This window comes from Rhinopithecus bieti, unplaced genomic scaffold, assembly GCF_001698545.2.
Source record: "Rhinopithecus bieti isolate Rb0 unplaced genomic scaffold, ASM169854v2 scaffold_315, whole genome shotgun sequence".
NCBI lineage: Eukaryota > Metazoa > Chordata > Mammalia > Primates > Cercopithecidae > Rhinopithecus > Rhinopithecus bieti.
In genome coordinates, this window is record NW_016803481.1 from 2,904,879 (window position 1) to 2,914,588 (window position 9,710).

At 36.1% G+C, this 9,710-nt stretch overlaps 1 long non-coding RNA gene across 1 annotated transcript in view; it reads left to right on the forward strand.

The window, feature by feature from the left end:
• The window catches only part of LOC108537231 (uncharacterized), a 56,972-nt gene extending 48,410 nt beyond the window's left edge, over window positions 1-8,562 (forward strand). The window contains exon 4 of the long non-coding RNA XR_001887732.1: window positions 8,488-8,562. This is a non-coding gene — a long non-coding RNA (uncharacterized LOC108537231). The remainder of the gene's footprint in view (window positions 1-8,487) is intronic.
• The last annotated feature ends 1,148 nt before the right edge of the window (window positions 8,563-9,710 follow it).

Here is a 9,710-nt window from a genome sequence, read left to right on the forward strand (position 1 = left end):
ATTTTAGCTAGAATGGCTAAAATTTATAAAGACTGACTATACCAAGTGTTAGTGAGGAAGTGGAAGAAACAGAACTCTCAGACACTGCTGATGGGAATGTAAAATGGTATAACCACTTTGGAAAACAATTTGGCAGGTTCTTAAGTTAAATAGAAACCTAATTTATGACCCAGAATTCCAACTTTATGTATATTTATCCAAGATAAATGAAAGCATATGTCCATACAAAGACATGTATATGAGTATTCATAGTAGCCTTAGGTGTAGTAGTCCAAACCTGAAAATAACCCACTTTTCCATCCACAGGTGATGGATAAACAAGTTGTGGTACATTTATACAATGGAATATTATTCAACAATCAAAAGAAAGGAACAAGTGATACACAACAACGTGGATGAATCTCAATCATGCTGCATAAAAGAAGTCAGATGAGAAAAGAATATATGCAGTATGATCCCATATATATGAAATTCTGAAAAGTGCAAAGTAATTTATATTTACGGAAAGTTTATCAGTGGTTGCCCGGGAATGGGGAGGGCTGTGTAAGAGTGGCACAATAATTTTTTGGGGGGTGATTGATATACTTATTATTTTGATCATGGTGATGGTTTCATGGGTATGCATATGTCAAAATGTTTCAAATTTTATTATTTAATATGTGCAGTTTATTATATGCAAATTAAACCTCAATAAAGGTAGTATTAAAAAAGAATATTATGATCACCTCACTGTATCACCAAATACCCTTTTATAACTGTTTTAAATAACTATTTGGTACTCATTATATGGAAGCACTATAGTTTATTTAATATTTTATCTATAATTGAACTTTAAAATTGCTCCTAATTTATGTTGTAATAAATGGAACTGTGGCTAAAACCCATATAGATACATGTGTAGTGAATATGAAATATACTCTACAGTCTCCAGTTTGAAAAATTTTATTTTTTCATGACCTTTTAAGTCTAATTGTGATTCTGCATTTAGGCTGGTAAGAAATTGAGTTTTTTTCTTACTTGGTTCTCCCAGAGTGAATAGTTTATGTCTGGAAAATGGGAGAAGCCCACTGATTTGATTAGTTTACACCAGTTTTTATGTCACACATGGACATTTTATCATTTCCAATAGTAAATTTATTGTCTATATGTAAGAAAATGGATGAGAATCCATTCCTGTCTACTAATAAATAGTAACTATATTTTCATGTGATTTTCTTAACATTTTCTTTTCTCTAACTTATTTTATTGCAAGAATACAGTACATAATACATGCAACATACAAAATTGTGTCAATCGACTGTTTATGTTACAAGTCTTCTAAAAGGTCAGCAGTAAGCTATTAGTAGTGAAGTTTTGGGGGAGTCAAAAGTTATATGAGGATTTTCAACTACGTAGTTGTCAGAGCCTCTAACCCCTGTGTTGTTCAAAGGTCAACTGCACATCTAAAATATTATCTTGCAACTTGCCATCAATATGAAATACATTAATTAGATATTTTACATTCATATGTTTTCGTTTTAAGTTTTCAGAATTTGGAGTGTATGTTATGCTTACAGCACAACTCAATTTGAACTAGTCACATTTCAAATGTTCGGTGATCAGAGGTGGCCAATGACTTCCATAATGGACAGAGTAGCCCCAAAAGCTGCTGTTCTCAGACCTCCTTCTCCAGGATCACAGCAAAATCTTTTATGAAAATTAAGAGGACCAGCACCTACTTACAGTTTCTACTTTTCAATCCTGTCCCGTGAAAATCATATTTCATTATGGCTTTAGTTTCTGTTTCTTTGATTATAGGTGAAAGTGGACATTTTCTCACTCTTGATGAGCTCTTGTATTCAATCCATGTGAAATGACTGTCTGTCATTTGCTTATTTTTCTACTGGAGCATTCATCTTTTCCTTTTTGATTTGTGAGACTCTATATATTAACCTTTTAAAACCAGATATTGTCAATATGTTCCAGTTTTTACTTTACCTCTTAATTTTCTTTATTGCATTTTGCAAAAGCAAGGTTTTCAATTTGTGTCTATCTAAATCTTTTAATATTTTATTTACAATTTTTGCCTTTGGTTTTCTCACCCCAAGAGTATGAAAATATTCATCTAAATTTTTGAATAGTTCTTTTATTATATTTATTTAACTTTTCATAATTGACTCTTTAGTTTTTGGAAATTTCTTGTGGTAAATTGATGTAAAATAAGAATCCATATTTTTTAAAATAACTAATGATCAAGATCAGTTTATTTAGTCATTCATCCTCATGCTACTGACCTGAAGTTCACCTTTATCATGTACTCTATATGTTTGGGTATATTTCCAGGGTTTTTTTTCTGTTGCTTTAATTAGTTTGTCTATTCTGGTGAGAGAAAGCCATTGTTTTCATCACCATAGATTTAAAATATGTCTATTCATCTGCTAGTGTAAGTTCTCTTTCATTGTTCTCTTTACCCTAATGGTTTCCTGTTATTTTTGCTCAATTGTATCTACAAATTAACTCTAGAATCCCTTTGAAAATTTGATTAGCATTGCATTAAATTTATACATTAATTTCAAAAGAACTCTTATCTTTTAAATACTAGATGCTCCAATGCAGAAGCATAATCTCTGTATTTCTCTCTCCCTTTCTCCTTCTCTCTCTCTCCTCTTCTCCTCCTCTTCCTGCTCCTCCTCCTCCTCCTTCTCCTCTTCCTCCTCTTCTTTCTTAATACTGGTACAGCATATTTCTTGTTCAGTTTACTCTTGTCTAGTTTATACATAGTATTGCCATTGCGAATAACACTTTTTTTCTTCGTATTTTTCATCTGGTAAGTATTATACTGGGAAAACTTTTTGTACATTTATTTTGTAATTGCCAACTATCAAAATTTGGTTTAAGTTTTTATACCTTTTCAGTAGATTTCTTTGGAAGTTCTGGGTTAACAATATTGTTACTTGTGGTTCATAATAATTGCCTTTTCCAAAGAGTTTTTTCTCTCATATGTTTGTCTGCTCATTGCAATGAGCAGAATTTCCAGAGCAATGGTAAATAATGGAGGTCGTGATGCTCTTGTTGTTTAACGGTTTGTTTAGTTGGGGATGTTTCCAGGGGTGTATTTTAGCCTGCCTTGAGTTGTCTTCTCCTGCCCCCACCATTGTCTCCCACTCCTCCATCATCACCCCCGCACCATAATCTCCTGCCGCTCCATGTGTCCTGCACCTGGAATGACTGACCCAGGCTCTACTTCTTTCTTTTTCTTTAATCTAGTTGTTGTTTTTGAGACAGAGCCTCACTCTGACACTCAGGCTGGAGCGCAGTGTTGATTACACTCACTTGCGGCCTTGACTTCCCAGACTTAGGTGATTCTCCCGCCTCAGTGCCCTGAGTAGCTGAGACTATAGGCATGCGCCACCATACCTGGCTAATTTTTATAGAGACAGGTCTTCACTATGTTGCCCAGGCTGGTCTCAAACTTCTGGGCTCAGGAAATCCTCCTGCTTTGGCCTCCCAAAGTGCTGGGATTGTAGGTGTGATCCCCCGTGCCTGGCCTCTACTTCTTTTTAACTTCTATTCCTTGCTCCTCTCTCTATGCATTGTAGGACCCTCATCTTCCTTTATGGAAAGGACCTGTCTTATTAAAGAGATTTAAGGAAAGCCCAACCACAGTGCATCTTCACTTGTAGGTTGCAGCATCACCAGCAACTCCACCCTGGGCTTGCCGAAAGAACCCTGCCCCCCAGGCACTCTGCTCTGTAGCACTCATCTCAGCCTAGGCCTAGAAGAGTGAGATGACATGAAGGGCAAAGCTGTCAGATGTCCAGTGGCTCTTGGCCATAAGAATGCTTCTTTTTGCCCTCTAACACGCAACTTTCGAAAGCTAAGTTTTTTCAGGTCTAATTTACCTATCATAAAATTCACCCATTCCAGCATATAGTTATATGAATTTTGACAAACGCATACAGTTATGGAACCACCACCATAATCAACATGTAGAACACTGACATGCATTTTTAAAAACAAGTATTTTGATGTTTTTTTCTGATTTACATAATAACTGTCCCAGTGCTTTGCTTTGTCTTCACGAAGAAAAAGTCAAGTTGCAAAATTTGAGCAAATATATTTTCCTTCTACCCAAATTCACATGTATACTGGATCTATAATAAGACAGTGAAAGAACAAAGATGTAGTTATCTGCCTTTCCATTGGGAGAGGCATGGCCAAGTTTATAACAGAAACGAGCCAGCAGCCACTTGAAAATTCAACAGAATGAGTTTTAGAGTTGGAAATAGAAGCAGAGTAGAAGCATATGCATCCACGTCAGGCATGGAGTTACACTGCCCACATATGTGTTTCCAACCTCAAGATAACTACCCTCAGTCACAAAGGAGCAAGTCTAGCTTTCTTCCTTACAGCTTCCTACCTGTGTCTATGTTCAGTGGTCTCAGACCGCCAGATGATCTGTCTTATAGCCCAGAACGTGATGTAGTGGGGAGAACATCTGATTTATGCTGTCAGGCAGAAGGACTTTTATTATTAAAATACAACCCCTTTGCTTAGCAACTGCCACTAAATCTCTTGGAGCTCGCTTTCTAAGTTCTAGTTTCAATCTAAGGTGTAGCTTATCCAAGGCCATCAGGCAGCATAATGATGGCTAATAGTCACGGGAGCCTAATATATCATCTTCCTTTTCTGCCCTAGGTTTTTAGCACTCGCCAGTTCAGACAGTTCTATGATGACTCAAATAGTAAACGCATGATCAATTTAGAACTTATCACGAACTGCATTGGGCCAAAATCCTAGACATTTGATATACCTGGAAGAACAACAGAAAAGCTCTCCCCACCAGGCTCTAGTAGTTCAGTGGTTAACAACATGAGAACAGGTTGTTGAATCTCTCTTTTGACTCATTTCCACATCTGGAATATGCAATGATAAAATAGTACCTACAATCATAGACTTGTTGCATAGAATAAAAAGACAATATGTGAAAAAGTGAAAAATGGTGCTGGCAGTCAGGCTGTGATGGTCCTAACAGAATGTAAACATACTCTGGCAGACAAGTAAAGCTCAAAAAAAGCCATTCCAGGATCATGAGTAAACAAGCCAGACATAAGGCCACTCTACAACCACAAAATGACTAAACAGCCCCCTCTTTCAACTTATGCATTGGTTACTGCTTGTTTACTTGTTTATTTCTTAAAGTAAAAATCTTCATGGCTATTTGAGCTGAAAACGTCATAGAAAGTATTTATTCTTGCCTTGAATCATAGCTTCATAATGCACCTTGCAATGTGTGTTACTGCTCCTTCTTAATCAATACCAACTTGTTCTCATCCTCCTGCCTCCAGATAAATATTAAGATGACCCATCACCAAATTGTTTTTACTTCTAGACAAAATCCAATCCAGAACTGGCCCCCACTGCCTTAAACTCTCATTAGAACCACCCAGAATGCACTGAAATCTAGAAGAAGCCCCCACCCACTCCCTCTTACTGAGATGTCCAATGTGTCCTATGGGGTGCATTTCCCCTTGTGGAAGAAAGCTAAATAAACTTACCTTTTCTGTAGTGAGCAAAGTGCATTATTTGTGCAGTGCCTTTTTGGCTACTCAGAATCTGTTTTATTTCTAATAACACATCTAATTTGGCAGATTCTTATTGTCAGCCAGCCAGCCTCTCAATCTCATTAGGCTTTCTCAATCCCCAAATAGAGCTATTTGGGGAATTTCCATAGTAAGCCAAAGAGACTTCTGGTTCTAAATGGTGCCTGGCTAACAGCCTCCAATCAGCGTTTCCAAACCCCTTGCTGAGATGTCCACAAAGCCAAAGCAAAGCCAGTTACAAATGAAGACTGACAACTCAGTGCCAGAATCTTGGAAGAAGTGACAATAATTATAAAGCAGATGGAGCTGGGCTGAGAATAACCCATCATGCTTTTACTTACGGCACACTCAGGATTGGCTCACAAATCAGATACCATCTGCAAAAGCAGAGATGAAGATGGTTTGCACCTCCCTAACAAATGTTCTCTGGCTCATGAACCCAGGCTCAGAGGGACCATAAAATAGGCAGACAGGTGTTCTCTATCCCATGTAGGCTTCTCTGGAAATTGCCCGAGTTTCATGGTCCTGTTTTCATCTCCACCTGTCTGCAACCGATCGCCTTTCTAAATTCAGGCAGAGATGGAAAATTCCAAAAAACACTGGAGACCACAAGGGAGGAGGTGAGGAGATGGTGAAGGAGGTGAGAGACTAGGGATGTTGTACCCAGGGAATAAGTGAGGAATCAGAAAGGGTCTTAGTAACAGTGCATTCTGGGGGTTGTAGTTTTCATGTATTACATTTGCTGTATACAACAATGTCCATGGGGGCACAGGCAGAGAATATTAGAAGTTTTATATCCATTTAGTTTTTGTTTAAAAATTTTAAAAGAAATTAAGTTGGTTGATAATAATAAATCCATAGTGCTTCATTAACTGATGTATTATATGTAATGAACAAGATTAATAATGGGGAAACTAGGTGAGGGTATATGAGAATTCTCGTCTGTCTTCCCAATTTTTCCATAAACATAAAACTGCTCTGAAGATAGAAATTTGTCAAAGTACTTGAAAATAAAGAAACTAAGATGTATTATTATTTAATGTGCAATAATACTTGCACCCCAATTTGTGCTATATGTCAGGTGATCATTGTCACTTCCCATAAATAAGGGAGAAGTAGAAATTCAGCAACATGGAGGATTGACAGAGGCACCTTCACTAGGTCACTTATTTCTAGCATTTCGCAATGTTTTGTGGTTTATGCATGCTTAATTAAATAAATGTGAATTGCACTTAATTAAATGTGAATTGCAACATCTGGTTTTATGTAAGCTAATATTCCCAAAATGATAACTGAGTTGAAAAGACTCCTGCGAAGAAAACGTGGGTTACATGTAATACTAGAAATGTTAACATAAATAAATAGCAAGAAAATGGCAGATGTGACTCCTGGTTTGGCTCTTTCTTTTAGTCACATAAGTAAAAACAATGCTTCAAGAAAACCGTTCAAAATATTATTAATAACACATTTTGTCTATTATTAACTACAACATTACGAATCATAAAACTTTTCCTGTGAGTTTATTATACCTTTCATATTAGCTAATTAAATATAAAACTACCGTCATTAGCAAGACATTTAAAAACTTTATCTTAACCAAGACATAAAGACAAACTTCTACATCTTTCTCGGTGATGTTTAAAAGCCTGCCTTATGCAATGCAGAACATCATTAAAGTGTACTAAGCATATTCATACATATTTAGCATCTGCTTTTGAGGTTTCTGACTATTTTAATAAACATAGTCTTATGTCATACAAATGGCCAAGAGAAATATAAAGAAAAGCTTAACATCACTAATCATCAGAAAAATGCAAATCAAAATCACAATGAGACATCTCACCCCAGTAAAAATGGCTGTTATCAAAAAGAAAAAAAAATAACAAATGCTGGCAAAGATGCAGAGAAAAGAAAACTCTCACCCACTGTTGGTGGGAATGTAAATTAGTACAGCCATTATTAAAAACAGTATGGAGGTTTCTTAAAAAACTAAAAATAGAATTACCGTATGATGCAGCAATTTCAATGCTGGATATTTTTCCAAAGGAAAGAAAAGTATACCAAAGGGATTCCTGTATCCCCTTGCCATGTTTACTGCAGCACTATTCACCACAGCCAAGATATGGAATTAACCTAAGTGTCCATCAGTGGATGAATGGATAAGGAAAATGTGGCACCTATACACAATGGAATATATTCAGCCATAAAAAAGAATGAAATTCCGTCATTTGTGGCAACATGGATGGAACTGGAGGGCATTACGTTAAGTGAAGTAAGCCAGGCACAGAAAGACAAATAGCCCATGTTCTCACTCAAATGTGTGAGCTAATACAATTTACCTTATGAAGGTAGAGAGTAGAATGGTGGTTACCAGAGCCTGGGAGGGTGAAAAAGAGGAGATAAAGAAAGGCCAGTGGATATTAAACATACAGTTAAATAGGAGGAATAAGTTCTAATGTTCAATAGTAGAGTAGGGCAACTATAGTTAACAATAATTTATTTCAAAATAGCTGGAAGAAAAGACATGGAATGTTCATAAAAGAAATGATAAATGTTTGAAGTGATGGCTATTCTAATTATCCTGATTTGATCATTGTACATGACACGTTGTATATACATATATCAAAATATCACATACACCCCATAAATATGTACATATGATGTATCAATAAGAAAGAAAAAGAAATAAACAAAAGCTAAATCTAAGCATACTTGATATGGCTTGGCTGTGTCCCCACCCAAATCTCATCTTGAATTGTAGTTCCCATAATCCCCATATGTTGTGGGAGGGACCCAGTGGGACGTAATTTAATCATGGAAGAGGTTATCTTCATGCTGTTCTCATGATCGTGAGTTCTCATGAGATCTGATGGGTTTGTAAGGGGTGTTTTCCTCTTTTGCTCAGTACTTCTCATTGCTGCTGCCATGTGAAGGAGGACATGCTTGCTTTCCTTTCTGCCGTGATTGCAAGTTCCCTGAGGCCTTTCCAGCCATGCTGAATTGTGAGTCAATTAAACCTCTTTGCTTTATAAATTTCCCAATCTCGGGCATGTCTTTATCAGCAGCATAATAAAGGAATAATACAATACTTCTTTTTTTAAAAGTCATATGCCGTTGAGGAGACAATATGCCATTGTTTTTCCTGCTATAATAAAAATAGCTGAACTATTAGTTGAAAACTAAGTGACAAACTAAAATGTGTTTATTGGACAGGAGATACTGGTGTAAATATACCAGTATTGCCAAGTATTTGAAGAAATGTATCAGGATTAAGTACACATTTTAGAAAGCTTGCTATGTTATTTTATCATAAATTGTAGAATCTTCTAGATTCTGTTTTCATAATGAAATGCAGAAAGAAATATTTCTTACTGTACTTCACTGAAGAAGGATATTCTGATGATGACATATTTTGGGGATTAAATTTTTAAATGAATGTAATGTTTGATGGGGAAATTATGCAAGTGTTACCATTGATGGAATGATTTCTGCAACTGTGGTAAAGAAATAATTCTGGGGGAAGCTTACGAAGCTGGCATCTCCTTGCAAATTTATTCACCGTGTCATTTATAAGGAAGCTCTTGAGGCAAAGAAATAGATGCTAAACATGTGCAAAGGGCTGTAGCAGTTCTTCAATTCCATTTATTTTACACGTGCATTTATAAAAGCATGACTTTCAAATTAGAATGCTTTTAATGAGATGGGTTGTGACGGTGCAGGTCTTTGGTATTACACAGTTGGTGATCATTAATGGCAAAGTACCCAAAGAGTTCCATGTAAAAGGAGACATTCATTTTCTCTTCTGAAGTGCTTGTGTTGATTTTTTCTGTTTTCTACCTACCAGATCTTTTTGAGGAAATGAAGTATCTGTCCCTTAGGGGCAAAGTTGATATTTGAAACATATGGAATATAATCTCTGAAAGAACCATGTGGTGGAGAGTGCATTTTTAAACATTTGAAATTGTGAGAAACATAACAAAACTTACCATCTTAATAATTTTTAAGTGTACAGCTCAGTAATGTGAAATATATTCGCATTGTTGTGCAATAGATCTTTGAATACAGATATTTAACAGTTACCTCTGGGTAGGAGGATTTGTTTTTGTTCTATTTTGGCATTTTTCAGGT